This window comes from Saimiri boliviensis, chromosome 13 (assembly GCF_048565385.1).
Source record: "Saimiri boliviensis isolate mSaiBol1 chromosome 13, mSaiBol1.pri, whole genome shotgun sequence".
NCBI classification, from domain to species: Eukaryota; Metazoa; Chordata; class Mammalia; order Primates; family Cebidae; genus Saimiri; species Saimiri boliviensis.
In genome coordinates, this window is record NC_133461.1 from 90,761,726 (window position 1) to 90,777,056 (window position 15,331).

The window sequence follows — 15,331 nt, forward strand, 5'->3', positions numbered from 1 at the left end:
AAGTAAAATGTGAAAGCACTCAGCACCATCCCCACTGCCTGCCTCCTTCCAACTCCTTCATATGACTATAGCAACTGAATGTAATGGTAAGTGTTTTACATGACATTAACCATGAAGTTATTGAGTGTCGGTTATGTATGAGAAAAACATTTTAAAGTGCTTTAACTGTAATTTCACGTTTAATTTCTACACACAACCATATCCTGAAGTTATGAAAATTTTTCGCTGACTTTCTTCTCACTTCCTCCTCTTTCTCAGCCTGTTTAATGTGTTGAGTTCTAGGTATGAATGCTGAATTTCTCAAGGTCAAACACAAAATTTGGATGAATTTATAAATAAAATAGCAAAAGATCAAATGAGGGCAAAGAACAACTGATTACTCATGCCTCTGATTAAATTAATATGGAAATTACCTTTTTTCTTCCAGAATAACAATGTATCAATTGTAGATGATACCTACTTAAATTCTGCAACTTTCTCAAACTTTAAGAGGACGTGAAACATACTAGTACTGTGGTGGAGTCCTAATTAGGGAAAAGCACCCAAGCTAGTGGGAAAAGTAGTCAGCAAAAAGAAAAAGCAGATAAGCTGTAAGTCTGCCTTTCTTCGTGGTCCAAGACGCATAGCTCTCCTGCACAAATAACTCAAAATCTTTCCTTGCCTAATCATGATCAGAACCTGGGCTGATAGAAAATTTGAAGTTAGATCGCTGCAGCCTTAGCATTATCAGTACTGTACACAGCACTCTGTAGCCCAAGAATCATCCTCTAAAATCTTCAACAAGCTTTTGTTTCCTTACAGTCAGCTCCTCTTTTGCTGGTCTGCCCATTGCCTTGTTGCAATGGAATTTCATACTTTCTTTAATAAATCTGCCTTTCTTTACCCACACTTGTCTTGGTAAGTTGTTTTATCCTTGCACCACCAGGTCAGAGTCACCTTCCCCGCAACAATTACCACTTTTCATATAAGAGGACTATAGTACACTGATGAACTACATAACTAGAGTATGTACATAATCTAAGATTGAATGCAATACACAGATAGGTTGGAGATTTTGGTATCTACACGTGAGTAACCAGTTTCACCCATGGTGCTTTTTGAAAAGGCCAAGACATAGCTTATACATGTGATTGTTCAAACATGGTGCTTTTTGTAAAGGCCAACACACAGCTTATACAAGTGATTGCTCGAAAACTGACAGCTGGGACAGTGTTTCTGAAGAATGTCTGTCCATGTGACTTCACATTAGTGTGGTAATGATTATTATTTGTCATATTTATTTCATATATTAACAATGTCCCCGAACCATGAAAGCAGTAGAACCTTTTTCCTGAATTATTGAAAAATAAGATGAGTAAGTATATATATTTATTCAATGCTCATTTACTGTAAATGGCATTCCCTGCTTTTATGGCACCATTAAAAAGGCAAGTAGCTTCTAGCCCCTTTTTTGTCAGCATCCTTAAATTAAAAATGGTGATTTTTCTATCAGACTTTTGACTGTTGTCAACTTGTGCAAATTGATTTAATGAAACTGCTATGAAGCATTTAACAAATCACTATCTTCTTCCATCCAGCTGCAGTTTCATTAGCTCTGCCTCATTTTCAATACATGCATAAATGCATGAATTTGCTGACTAGCCAAGAAATAGACAAAACGTAAATATATGTATGGAATGTTTTACTTATATTAATCACTTGGGGTTTAATATAATTACACAGAGAATTGTTTTTATTCTTTCTACAGTTGGTAGCTAGTCAGACATGAGCAGGGCAGGAGAGGGCTCCCCCTACCCCCAACCAAGAATGTCAGGTGACCATCAGGTGGTGGTCGTGTGTTTAACTGTCTCTTTAAAATAATAATTGGTTGCAGCCAGCACCAGGGAAAGGCAGTCTCTCAATAGATAGAAACACCTGAAACTGGTGATCAGCAGCTTCCCAATAAGATCTCAGGAGATGAGCAAGCAGGCTCAAGCATGGACACTAAGAGGCAAAATGGCGAAGTTTAACTGGTATATGACCTCCTAGGGGCATTTGACTGGTAAAGGAAGAACACCTCAAGTTCTTCTTGCGTACAACTCCAGTAAATGCACTGTGCCTGCTTCCCTCCCAGGTGCTGGCAGGCCATTGCACATGTGGACAGCCCATCCCAAGGGAAGAATCAGGGGAGAAGGAACACAAGACCCCAGAAGCATGCCAACATATAAAATCCCAAGTCACGAGGTCAAACCACACACCTGATCTCTCAAATCGCCTGCTTTGCCCCATTTTATTCCTGCTCTAAAGCTTTTTAATAAACTTTCACTCCTACTCTAAAACCTGCCTTGGTCTCTCCTTCAGCCTTATGCCCCTCAGTTGAATTCTTTCTTCTGAGGAAGCAAGCATCATGGTTGCTGCAGATTCATATAGATTTGCTGCCACCAACATTCTCAAGAATAGGGTGACTATTTATTACCAGTGTAGACCAATAGGTTATACACAGATTTGATTTAGCTGAAGGGATCCATTTTGCTTTGCTAGAGTTTCTGTCAAGTATCAATGTTCCAACTAGTTTCCAGCTAGCTATTTGTTTCAATTCTGTCTTCCATCAGGAGCAGACATTTCTCTGGCTAGCTGCTGTTCATTTTCTATTTTATAGGTTCCCTTGACTTGTGAAATCAATCAAAGATTACTGACTCAGATGGAGCCCTTACTATGTAGGTGTTATGTAACTGAAATCATTTTGATCAGGAGCTAATAAACTGGCCTGTACAAGTCTTAGAGCAAAGTGGGTAAAGTTAGTTTGGGAGCTTATGCAGTCAACTTGCTGGGATATGATGTCATCAGTGATTTATATAAACATGTCTATTACCTTGTATGTATATTCTGAATATTAACTTTTTAGGCATAATTTCCAAATTCATATAAAGTACGTTAGTTTAAAAGTTTAGAATATCTCTCTAGCAGATATTACAGGCTCTCTCCTCCAAAATGAATTCTAGAAGAATTAGAGGCGAAAGACCAAGAAAACCATGGGGAACCTCAAGGCAGTAGGAGGTTGGAGGGTAGGATGTTTTCCGATCTCTGAGGAATATGATGACTTTGACCTGGGCCAGGAGCCAGCCTCAAAGGGCAGAATAGTAGCAAAGGCACTATTTTTTAAAGTTTGTCGATCTCTACCGTTGCATTGAGTAGACACTTGGGTATTGAGATCCTAGAAAAATAAACACATACCAACTGATCTCTGGCATTTTCCCTCCTATTCCTCCTACCTCAAAGCCCCAGGACTGGTAAATCATAATCGAAGAAGCGTCTAACGTGGTTTTGTTTTGGGAGGTAAATGAAAAGCCCTAAAGTGTAGATGGGATTTATAGATCGAGGTTTTTTCTGGTGCTCCATCATGTATATGTATGTATGTGTATATGTGTGTGTGTGTGTGTATTTATATATACACATACACATATATGTATACAAACATGTATACATGTATTTGTATATATATGTGTATACACACTTATGTGTACACACCTATGTATACACGTATATATGTGTACACACCTATATAGAAATACATAAATGTGTATATACATATACATATATAGGCACACATATATATGCATGTGTGTATGTACACATACACTTTTTTAACTATTTAAAATGTAAAAACCATTCTTAGCCTCTGGCTATAAAAAATAGGCTTCCAGCCAATTAAACCACCTTTGCAAAAATTATATCAGTGAGAAAATTATGCCAGTGTAGGAGATCTGATCTAGCCAAAACCCCCTATTGCCTTTGGCCTTCAAGTTGCCCTTAATTATTCCTGGCCTTAGGCCAAGTTAACTTTGGGAGATATTTAGTTCATAGTTTAAATGATAAAAGCCCTTCCCCAAAGCTCAGCCACTTTTGTAAAGCTAATGAGAGACCACCAGGCTAGGAGGATAGAGGAGCCTGAATTCTGCCCAGTTACTCCTGCAGATAACATCACTACTGTAGAACCTAACACTGGCCTTTTGAAATACCTTTTCAGTTTTTTGGCATGTCTGATGACCAATGACTCCATCAGGGCCCACCAGCCACTCCGGTGGCCCCACCCAGAGCAATTCAACCTGTAGGAGGATCATTTCCCACACCCCTATGATTGTACCGCCAACCAGTCAGCGGCAAGCAGTAATCATTGCCTAGCTATCCTTACCCCTTCCCTGATACTAGCTTTGAAAAACCCCTAACTGCAGAGCCTTCAGTGAGATTGATCTGAGTAATAACTCCATAACCCTCCCGGCATGACTGTCCTCTTGTGACTTAAACCCTTTCTTTACTGCAATGCCATGGTCTCTGTGAATTGATTTTGTTTGTGCAGTGGGGCAACAAGAACCTGTTGGGTAGTTATATCAAGTTGGCCCTTAGTTTGTGAACCTCTTGACTAGAAGGAAAAGATGAGCAAATTAAATCAAAAACATAAAAGACCAATTTAAAATGCATGTAGAACTGTAAAGAGTTAATAGCCAAGACACTACGGAAGAATAAGAAAAGAGAAGAGGGCTTGCCCGATCAGCTATCAGGAGCTATTATGAAGTTAAACTGTTTAAGAAAGAGTGATATTTGGGTAGGAAAAAGAGATAGAATAGAAAGCCTAGAAATAATCATTAATTAATGGAACCTTGATATAGACCAAGGTAGGAAAAAAAATGGCTCTTTAATAAATGAAAATTAAATAAATGAAAAAGAATAGCCATTCATATGGATAAAGACAAAATCAGATTCCTCTCCCACCACATTAAAAATAATCAATTTTGGATTGATTAGAATAAAACAAAACAGAGAAGCAGAAGAAGAGGAGGAGGGAAAAAAAACTCAATGACAACTTTAAAACTCTTTAAAACATTTTGTAGTATATAGTTTATATCTTGTAGTAGAGAACAATTTCTTAAATAAAATACCTGAAAGCTTTGACTTGGATTAAAAAAAATATTATAGTATTAAGAACGTTTATTCACTGAAGGGCATCTTTATGAAAGTAAAGACAATTCTGGAGGAGCATGGTGACTCATGCCTATAATCCCAGCACTTTGGGAGGCTGAGGCTGATGGATCATGAGGTCAAGAGATCGAGACCATCCTGGCCAAGATGGTGAAACCCTGTCTCTACTAATAATACAAAAATATTAGCTGGACACGGTGGCGTGCACCTGTAGTCCCAGCTACTCAGGAGGCTGAGGCAGGAGAATTTCTTGAACCTGGGAGGTGGAAGTTGCAATGAGCCGAGATCATGCCACTGCATTCCAGCCTGGCACCTGGCGACAAACTGAAGCTCTGTCTAAAAAAAAAAAAAAAAAAAAAAAAAAAAAAAAAAAAAAAAATGAAAAGAAAGACAATTCCAGGTGTAAAGAAGGTATTCATGATACAGAAAACCAGCAATTGAAATCCATAAATTATCAAGAAAAACAGAAACAAATAGAAAAGAAGACTTTTCTGAAGAGAAAAACATATGGCCAATAATCATATGTGATTGGTAAAATACAAATCAGGACCATGACGCAAAACTATGTTATACTTTCATAGTCATAATCATGCCAAGTTTTGGAAATTGCATGGATTCACATTTACATAGCATATGAACCAGTGTTTATGCAACCAAGAGAACTTCTTTGCACATATGGTACAACACAAATATATCAAAATGTTCGTAGCAGTGTTGTTCATAATAGCAAAAACCTGGTAACTATTCAAAAGCCTATCCATAGGAAAGTAAATACATAAACAGCATTGTATTCACAAAACAAAATAATTTACAGTACTCCAATTATGAATGAATCTTAATACAATATTGAATATTTTTAAAGTTTAAGATAACAACATACAACATGATATACTTTCTATAAAGTTAAAAAGCTCTAACATTTTAAAACATACTCTTTAGGAGTGCCATTAACATTATATAAATAGGAAGCAATGGAATGAGGAAATGAAGGAATTTAGGATGATGTTTATGTCTACTCAGAGAAAGGAAGGTGAAGGCCCTCACTTTTGTTTATAATGTGCTTACATCTGCTTCTTTCCTTTTTTTTCTTTTTGAGACATGGTCTTGTTTGGTGGCCCATGCTGAGGTGAGGTGGCATGCTCACAGTTCATTGCACCCTCAGCCTTCCAGGCTCAAACTATCCTTCTACCTCAGCCTCCCAAGCAGCTGGGACTACAGGAGCATGCCACCACACTTGGATAGTTGTATTTTTTGTAGAGATGAGGTTTTGCCATGGTGCTCAGGCTAGTCTCAAACTCCTGAGCTCAAGTGATCCACCCACCTTGGCCTCCCAAAGTGCTGGCCTTACAGGTGGGAGCCACTGAGCCCAGTTAGTGCTTATTTCATTATTACCAAAAACATGCTAAATAAAAGGAGGCTATGCATGGGCCAATGAGGAGTATGTTGTGTACCAATGATTAAGATGAATCTATAATCCAATTCTTCCACCTGAGATCCAATTTTAAAAGTTTTAGTGCATATTTCTCCTCCCAAATTTTCAAGATAGATGAACTAATTTTTCATGGAGTTCAGAATGATAAGTAATGGGGACCAAAAACCAGTCTTGAGTAGGGAAGAATCAGTTTATCTTTGCAAGGACGAAAGGCCAGTTTCTTCTAAGTTAGATCAAATAAGCTATCTTGGATTTTAGCTTTACAGGTGGCAAAGTATTAATATGTAAGCTCCTCTACTTTTGAAAGGCCATTCTAAATCCACTAGTTCCTAAGACCAAGAAGACTAAAAGGGGTTTAAGTGAATCTTTTCACCAAGTAGACCAGGTTCATTTTCATTCAAGACCTTTTGAGATGGCTAACTCCCTTTTATGATCTCCCCAAACGTTCTAGATTTGGTAATTCTTTAGCTGTTATAGTATCTACACTCCTAGCCTTATGAACCAGGTTTATGCCTTGCAGATTTTTTTAAAGCCCTGCAAATACGACAAAAGTGACATGACAAAGTTTCCTCAGTATATTTACTGGGTTTAGCATTAAACTGTCAACAGATTCCTCACTGAATTAATATTAGTTTATATCCAATAATGGGGTTGACTTTCTAGTTCCTAAAGTTACTCTAAAGTGACAATAGAAATTTTTTGGATGCTTTAGTTGCTATTAATAATTGTCAGTATTCTTGTTCAGCTGGAATTTGAAGAAACTCTTTTCTTTTTCTTTTTTTTTGACTTTAATTTTTTTAAACATTTTAGCCAATAAAATAAAGCAAAATTAGAGAAGAAAGCAAGAATACTGCTTTATTTGATAATATTTTTTATTTTTCCATAGGTTATTGGGTTACAGGTGGTGTTTGGTTATATGAGTACATTCTTTGGTGGTGATTTGTGAGATTTTGGTCCACCCATCACCCAAACAGTATATACTGTACCCTATTTGTAGTCTTTTTTCCCTCACTTCCCCCCCACCCTTCTCTCCAAGTCTCCAAAGTCCATTGTATTAGTCTTAACCCTTTGTAGCCTCAGTTTAGCTCCCATATATCAGTGAGAACATACAATGTTTAGTTTTTTGTTTCTGAGTTACTTAGAATAATAGTCTCCAACCTCATCCAGGTCACTGTGAATGCCATTAATGCATTCCTTTTTATGGCTGAGGAGTAGTCCATTGTATGTATGTATACCACAGTTTCTTTCTCCACCCATTGATTGATGGGCATTTGGGTTGGTTCCACAGTTTTGCAATTTCTAGTTGTGCTGATGTAAACATGCATGTGCAAGTAATCTTTTCCTTATTATGACTTCTTTTCCTCTGGGTAGATTTCCAGAAGTGGAATTGCCAGATCAAATGGTAGTACTACTTTTAGCTCTTTAAGGAATATCCTTACCGTTTTCCATAGTAGCTGTACTCGTTTATATTCCCACCAGCAGTGTAGAAGTGTTTGCTGATCACAACATCCATGCCAATATCTCTTTTTAATTATGGCTATTCTTGTGGAGTAAGGTGGTATCACACTGTGGTTTTGATTTGTATTTCCCTGAGCATTAGTGATGTTGAGCATTTTTTCATATGTTTATTAGACATTTGTGTATCATCTTTTGAGAACTGTCTATTCATGTCCTTAAATCACTTTTTGTTGGGATTGCTTGATTTTTTTCTTGCTGATTTGTTTAAGTTCATGGTAGATTCTGGATATAGTCTTTCGTCATATATATAAAGATTTTCTCCCCGCTGTGGGTTCTCTGTTTACTTTGCCAACAGTTCCTTTTGCAGTGCAAAAGCTCTTTAGTTTAATTAAGTCCCAGCTATTTATCTCTGTTTTTATTGCATTTGCTTTTGGGTTCTTGGTCATGAAATCCTTGCCTAAGCCAATGGCTAGAAGGGTTTTTCCAATATTATTTTTAGAATTTTTAGGTCGTATATTTAAGTCCTTAATCTAACCTGAGATGATTTTTGTATAAGATAAGAGATGAGCAACCAGTTTCATTCTCCTATATGTAGCTTGCCAATTATCCCAGCACCATTTGTTGAAAACGGTGTCCTTTCCTCCTTTTCCATTTCTGTTTGCTTTCTCAAAGATCAGTTAGCTGTAAGTATTTGGGTTTATTTCTGGGTTTATTCTGTTCCATTTGTCTATGTGCCTATTTATAATACCAGCACCACCCTGTTTTGGTGACTATGGGCTTACAGTATAAGCCAGGTCGTGTGATGCCTTCAGATTTATTCTTTTTACTTAGTCTTGCTTTGGCTATGCGAGCTCTTTTTCAGTTCCATATGAATTTTAGAATTGTGTTTTCTAATTCTGTGAAGAATGATGGTGGCATTTGATGGGGGTGGCACTGAATTTGTAGATTGCTTTTGGCAGTATGGTCATTTTCACACTACTGATTCTAACCATCCATCAACATGGGATGTGTTTCCATTTGTTTGTGTTGTCTGTGATTTCTTTCGGAAGTGTTTTGTAGTTTTTCTTATAGAGGTCTTTTGCCTCCCTGGTTATGTATATTCCTAAGGTGTTTTTTTGTTTGTTCGTTTTTGTTTTTGTTTTTTTACAGCTATTGTAAAAAGGGTTGAGTTCTTGACTTGATTCTCCACTTGGTCACTGTTGGTGTATAAGAGAGCTAATTTGTGTACATTTGTATCCAGAAACTTTATTGAATTATTTACTGAATTCTCTTATGAGTTCTAGGAGCTTTCTGGAGGAGTCATTCGTGTTTTTGAGGTAAATCATCATATCATCAGCAAACAGTGACAGTTTGACTTCCTTTTAAACAATTTGGATGCCCTTTATTTCTTTTTTTTATCTGATTGCTTCAGCTAGGACTTCCAGTACTTTGTTAGAGAGGAGTGGTGAGAGTGAACATCCTTGTCTCGTGTTCCAGTTTTCAAAGAGAATGCTTTCAGCATTACTCAGCATTATGTTGGCTGTGGGTTTGTCATAGATGGCTTTTATTACATTGAGGTATGTCCCTTGTATGCCGATTTTGCTAAGAGTTTTAATCACAAAGGGATGCTGTATTTTGTCAAATGCTTTTCTGCATCTATTGAGATGATCATGTTACATATGTTTTTAACTCTGTTTATGTGGTGTATCACATTTATTGACTTGTGTATGTTAAACCATCACTGTATCTCTGGTATGAAACCCACTTGATCATGGTGGGTTATCTTCTTGATATGTAGTTGGATTCAGTTAGCTTGTATTTTGTTAAGGATTTCAGCATGTATATTCATCAGGGATATTGGTCTGTAGTTTTCTTTCTTGGTTATGTCCATTCCTGGTTTAGGTTATGTCCTTTTTCTGATTAGGGTGATCTTGGCTTCATAGAATGATTTAAGGGGTGTTCCTTCTTTCTCTATCTTGTGGAATATTGTCAATAAGATTTGTACCAATTCTCCTTTGAATGTCTGGCAGAATTCTGCTGTGAATCTGTCTGGTCCTAGACTTTATTTTGTTGGTAATGTTTAAATTACCATTTAAATCTCTCTGCTTGTTACTGATCTGTTTAGGGTATCTAATTCTTCTGATTTCAGCTATGAGGATTGTATTTTTCCAAGATTTTATTCATCTCTTCTAGGTTTTCAAGTTTTGTGCATAAAAGTGTTCATAATAACCTTGAATGACCTTTTGTATTTCTGTGGTGTCAGTTTTACTATCTCCTGTTTTGTTTCTTAATGAAGTTATTTAAATTTTCTTTCTTCTTTTCTTGGTTAACCCTGCTAATGGTCTATCCATTTTATTTATCTTTTCAAATAACCAGATTTTGTTTTAATTATCTTTTGTATTTTTTGTTTCAATTTCATTTAGGTTCTACTCTGATCTTGGTTATTTCCTTTCTTCTGCTGGGTTTGGGTTTGTTCTTTTTTCTCTGGTTCCTTGAGGTGTGGCCTTAGATAGTTAGTTTATGCTCTTTCAGTCTTTTTTTTTTTTTTTTTTTTTTTTTTTTTCTGAGATGGAGTTTCACTCTTGTTGCCCAGGCTGGAGTACAGTGGTGTAATCTCGGCTCACCACAACCTCTGCCTCCTGGGTTCAAGCAACTCTCCTACGTCAGCCTCCCAAATAGCTGGGATTACAGGCATGCACCACCATGCCCAACTATTTTTGTAATTTTAGTAGAGATGGGGTTTCTCCATGTTGGTCAGGCTGGTCTTGAACTCCTGACCTCAGGTGATCTGCCCTCCTGGGCCTCCCAAAATGCTGCGATTACAGGCATGAGCCACCACACCTGGCCTCTTCCAGTGTTTCTGATGCAGGCACTTAAGGCTATGAACTTTCCTGTTAGCTCCACTTTTCCTGTATCCCAGAGGTGTGAAATTTTTTTGAATTTCTGTCTTGATTTCTTTTTTTTTTTTTTTTGAGACGGAGTTTCGCTCTTGTTACCCAGGCTGGAGTGCAATGGCGCGATCTCGGCTCACCGCAACCTCCGCCTCCTGGGCTCAGGCAATTCTCCTGCCTCAGCCTCCTGAGTAGCTGGGATTACAGGCATGCACCACGATGCCCAGCTAATTTTTTGTATTTTTAGTAGAGACAGGGTTTCACCATGTTGACCAGGATGGTCTCGATCTCTCGACCTCGTGATCCACCCGCCTCGGCCTCCCAAAGTGCTGGGATTACAGGCTTGAGCCACCGCGCCCGGCCTTGATTTCATTTTTGACCCAACGCTTATTCAAGAGCAGGTTATTTAATTTTCATGTATTTACATGGTTTTGAAGGTTTTCTTTCGGAGCTGATTTCCAGTTTTATTACATTATGGTCTTAGAGAGTGCTGGATATAATTTCAATTTTCTTAAATTTATTGAGGCTCATTTTGTGGCATATCATATGGTCTATCTTGGGAAAGTTCCATGCACTGTTGAATAGAATGTGTATTCTGTGGTTGTTGGATGGAATGTTCTGTATAAATCTGTTAAGTCCATTTGCTCCAAGGTATAGTTTAAATCCATTATTTCTTGGTTGACTTTCTGTCTGGTGCTGTCAGTGGAGTATTGAAGTCCCTCACTATTATTGTGTGTTGTCTATATCATTTCTTAGGTCTATTAGTAATTGGCTTATAAATTTGGGAGCTCCAGTATTAGGTACGTATATATTTAGCTCCAGTATTAGGCACATGTAATATTTTCCTGTTGGACAAAGCCTTTTATCATTATATAATGTCCTTCTTCATCTTTTTTAACTGCTGTTGCCTTAAAGTTTGTTTTTTCTGATAAAAGAATAACTACTCTTGCTTACTTTTGGTGTTCCTTTGCATGAAATGCCTTTTTCAACCCCTTTAAGTTTATGTGAGTCCTTACCTGTTAATTTAGTATCTTAAGGGCAGCAGATAGTAGGTTGGTGAGTTCTTATCCGTTCTGCACTTCTGTATCTTTTAAGTGAACATTTAGGCCATTTACATTCAATGTTAGTGCTGAAACATGAGGTACCATTCCATTCATCATGCTTTTTGTTGCCTGTATACCTTGGTTTTTTGGTTTTTATTTTGCTTTTTAAATTGTTTTTTTGTTTTATAGGTCCTGTGAGATTTGTGCTTTAAAAAGGTTCTCTTTTGACGTGTTTCCAGGATTTAGCAGTTCTTGTAGTGTTGGCTTGGTGGTGGTAAATTCTCTCAGCATTTGTTTGTCTGAAAAAGACTATATCTTTCCTTCATATATAATGCTTAGTTTCACTGGATACAGAAAAATTCTTGGCTGATAATTTTTTTTTTTTTAGGAAACAGAAGATAGTGCCCCAGTCTTTTCTGGCTTGTAGGGTTTCTGCTGAGAAATTGACTGTTAATCTGATAGGTTTTCCTTTATAGGTTTACCTGGTGCTTTTGTCTCACAGCTCTTAAGATTCTTTCCTTTGGCTTAACTTTACATAACCTGATAACAATGTGCCTAGGAGATTATCTTTGTGTGATCAATTTCCCTGGTGTTCTTTGTGCTTCTTGTATTTGGATGTCTAGGTCTCTAGCAAGGCTGAAGAAATTTTCCTCAATTATTCCCCCACATATGTTTTCCAAAGTTTCAGATTTCTCTTCTTCCTTGGGAATGCTGATTATTCTCAAATTTGGTCATTTAATATAATCCCAGACTTCTTGGAGGCTTTGTTCATATTTTCTTATTCTATCTTTTTTTTTTTTTTTTTTTGGTCTTTGTTGAATTGGGTTAATTTGAAGACCTTGCCTTTAAGCTCTGAATTTCTTTCCTGTATTCAATTCTATTGCTGAGTCTTTCTAGAGCATTTTTCATTTCTATAAGTGTGCCCAATGTTTCCTGAAGTATTTATTCTTTTTTCTTTATGCTATCTATTTCCTGGAATATTTTTCCATTCTTCTAGCATTTTTTGGATTTCCTTGCTTTGGGCTTTGCCTTCCTCTGGTGCCTCCCTGATTAGCTTAATAAGTAACCTCCTGAATTCTTTTTCAAGTAAATCAGGGATTTCCTCTTGGTTTGGATCCATTGTTGGTGAGCTGGTGTGATTTTTTGGGGTGTTAAAGGTCCTTGTTTTATCATATTACCAGAGTTGGTTTTCTGGTTTCTTCTCATTTGGGTAGCCTCTGTCAGAGGGAAGGTTTAAAGCTGAAGGCTGTTGTTCAGATTCTTTAGTCCCACGGGGTGTTCCCTTGATGTAGTACTCTCCCCTTTTTCCTTTAGATGTGGCTTCCTGAGAGTAAAGCTGTAGAGATTATCTTTCTTCTGCTCTGGCCACCCAGCAAGTCTACCAGGCTCTGGGGTGGTACTGAGGGTTGTCTGCACAGACTCCTGTGATATGAACTGTCTATGGGTCTGTCAGCTGTGGGTACCAGCACCTGTTCTGGTGGAGGTGGCAGGAGGGTGAAATGGACTCTGTGCAGGTTCTTAGCTTTGGTGGTTTAATGCTCTATCTACCTACTGGTTAGCCTCCTGCTGGGAAGTAGCACTTTCTAGACAGCATATGCTGTGGTAGTATGGAGAGGAACCCACAGTAGGCAGGGCTCTAGAGCTTCCAAGAGTATATGCCCTTTGTCTTCAGTTATCAGGTTGGGTAGGAAAGGACCATCAGGTGGGGGCAGGGCCAGATGTGTCTGAGCTTAGACTCTCCTTGGGGGAATCTTGCTGCAGCTGCTATGGAGGATGGGGGTGAGGTTCCCGGGTCAATGGAGTTGTGTAACTAGGAGGATTATGGACGCCACTGCTGAATCATCCAACTTGTCATGGAGGTGGGGGAAAGGTGGCAGTCACGGGCCTCATCCAGCTCCCATGCAATCCAAAGGGCCGGTCTGACTCCCATCGTACACTCCCTAACACCACTGAGTCTGTTTCCAGGCAGTGGGTGAGCAGAGCTGAGAACTTGCCCCAACCTACCTGCCTCCAAGCTTCAAAAGAAAAGGGCTTTAGTTATTTGCTTTCCTGTGGAGTCTGCATGCCAGATTGACGCCCTCCTGCAAGTTATGGCCAGGAGGCTTCTCAACAGGTTCAAACTGTTACAAAGTTCATCTAGATACTTCCTTTTCCTTGTGGTGTCCCTTGCATACCCATCCCCCCCCCCCCGACATTGGTGGCTGCCTTCCTGAAGGATCCCTGTGATGCCAGGCAGGAATGGCCTGCTTGGGCACCCAGTGAGTTCCCAGGGCCTTTCCTGTTGCTTCCCTCTACCCCTGTATTTCACTCAGCTCTCTAAATTGATTCAGCTCCAAGTAAGCTCAGAATCTTCTCCTGCAAAGTAGACCTTCAGTTTCCCAAGTGGGGGTGTGCGTTCAGCGATGGAGGATCTCCCTTCCACACTTCTGCAGTTTGGGCAGTCATAGTATTTGGGATGTCTCCTGGGTCCTGCAGGTGTAGTCTTCCTCCTTCAGAGGGTCTGTGGGTCCTCTTGGGATTTCTGATTTTTTCCTGCAGTTGTTCTGGAGCTAAAATTCATGATGCAAACCTCTACATGCCGCTCTGTCCATCCAAGTCAGAGCTGCAATCTGATCCTGCCTCCCATCTGGATCTGAAGAAACCTTTTTCTTAATAACGAATGAATGCAAACATTGAATGCATATCAAATTAAAAGATAGCAAGAATAAAAAATATGTATATGTAGTCAAATTAAAACATTAAAATAATAAACAATTTTATTTTAAAATTACTAAACTAAATATGAAAAAGACTGTCTGAAACTGTAGCATGGATATGTGGTGATTATAGCAAAGTTGCAAAGATGAAAAATAAGTGCTTCTGGTGATGGAACAGGCATCAAATCTTTACCTCTGTTGAGCAAGTCATAAGACCCCTGGATTCTGTGAAATATCAATCATTCTTTAATGGACAAAAAGTACAGCGAGGGGAGAACCATTTAATGGCTTTTAGGTTACTAAGAGAACCTGGCCCAAGCTTCATAATAATAATTTTATACCATATGCCAAGCCTACTTGTGAGCACTTTACATGTCATAAATTATGTAACCTTCAAAATTCTATGTGGCAGAGAATTTTGACAAATTGACAAGTGACTTTTATCTAGAATATATAAATAACTATTACAACTCAATAATAAAAAGACAGATGACTGTAAAAATTGGGCAAAGGATCTGAATAGACATTTCTCCAAAGAATATATAGAAATGACCAACTGCTATTTTTATTTTAGGGATGGGTAAACAGGCTCATAGACTAAGATTGCCCATGGTGACAGAATCAGGTTTTGAACCTATGCAAACTAGATCATAACCTTTATACAATGACTGACTGTTAATGTTATCTCCCTATGACATTAAATTTATTTTCAGAATTTGGGAAGATATTCCTGCCTTAACAAAGTATACTATTTTGCATAGAAGCTAACTCTATGTTTGAATCAAGATGGTAGATCTTGTATAGACTGGCAAAAAGTTGGTTTGCAGGCATTTAATTCCTAAAATTTAGTCTATTACACTCTTATGTGGTGGTACT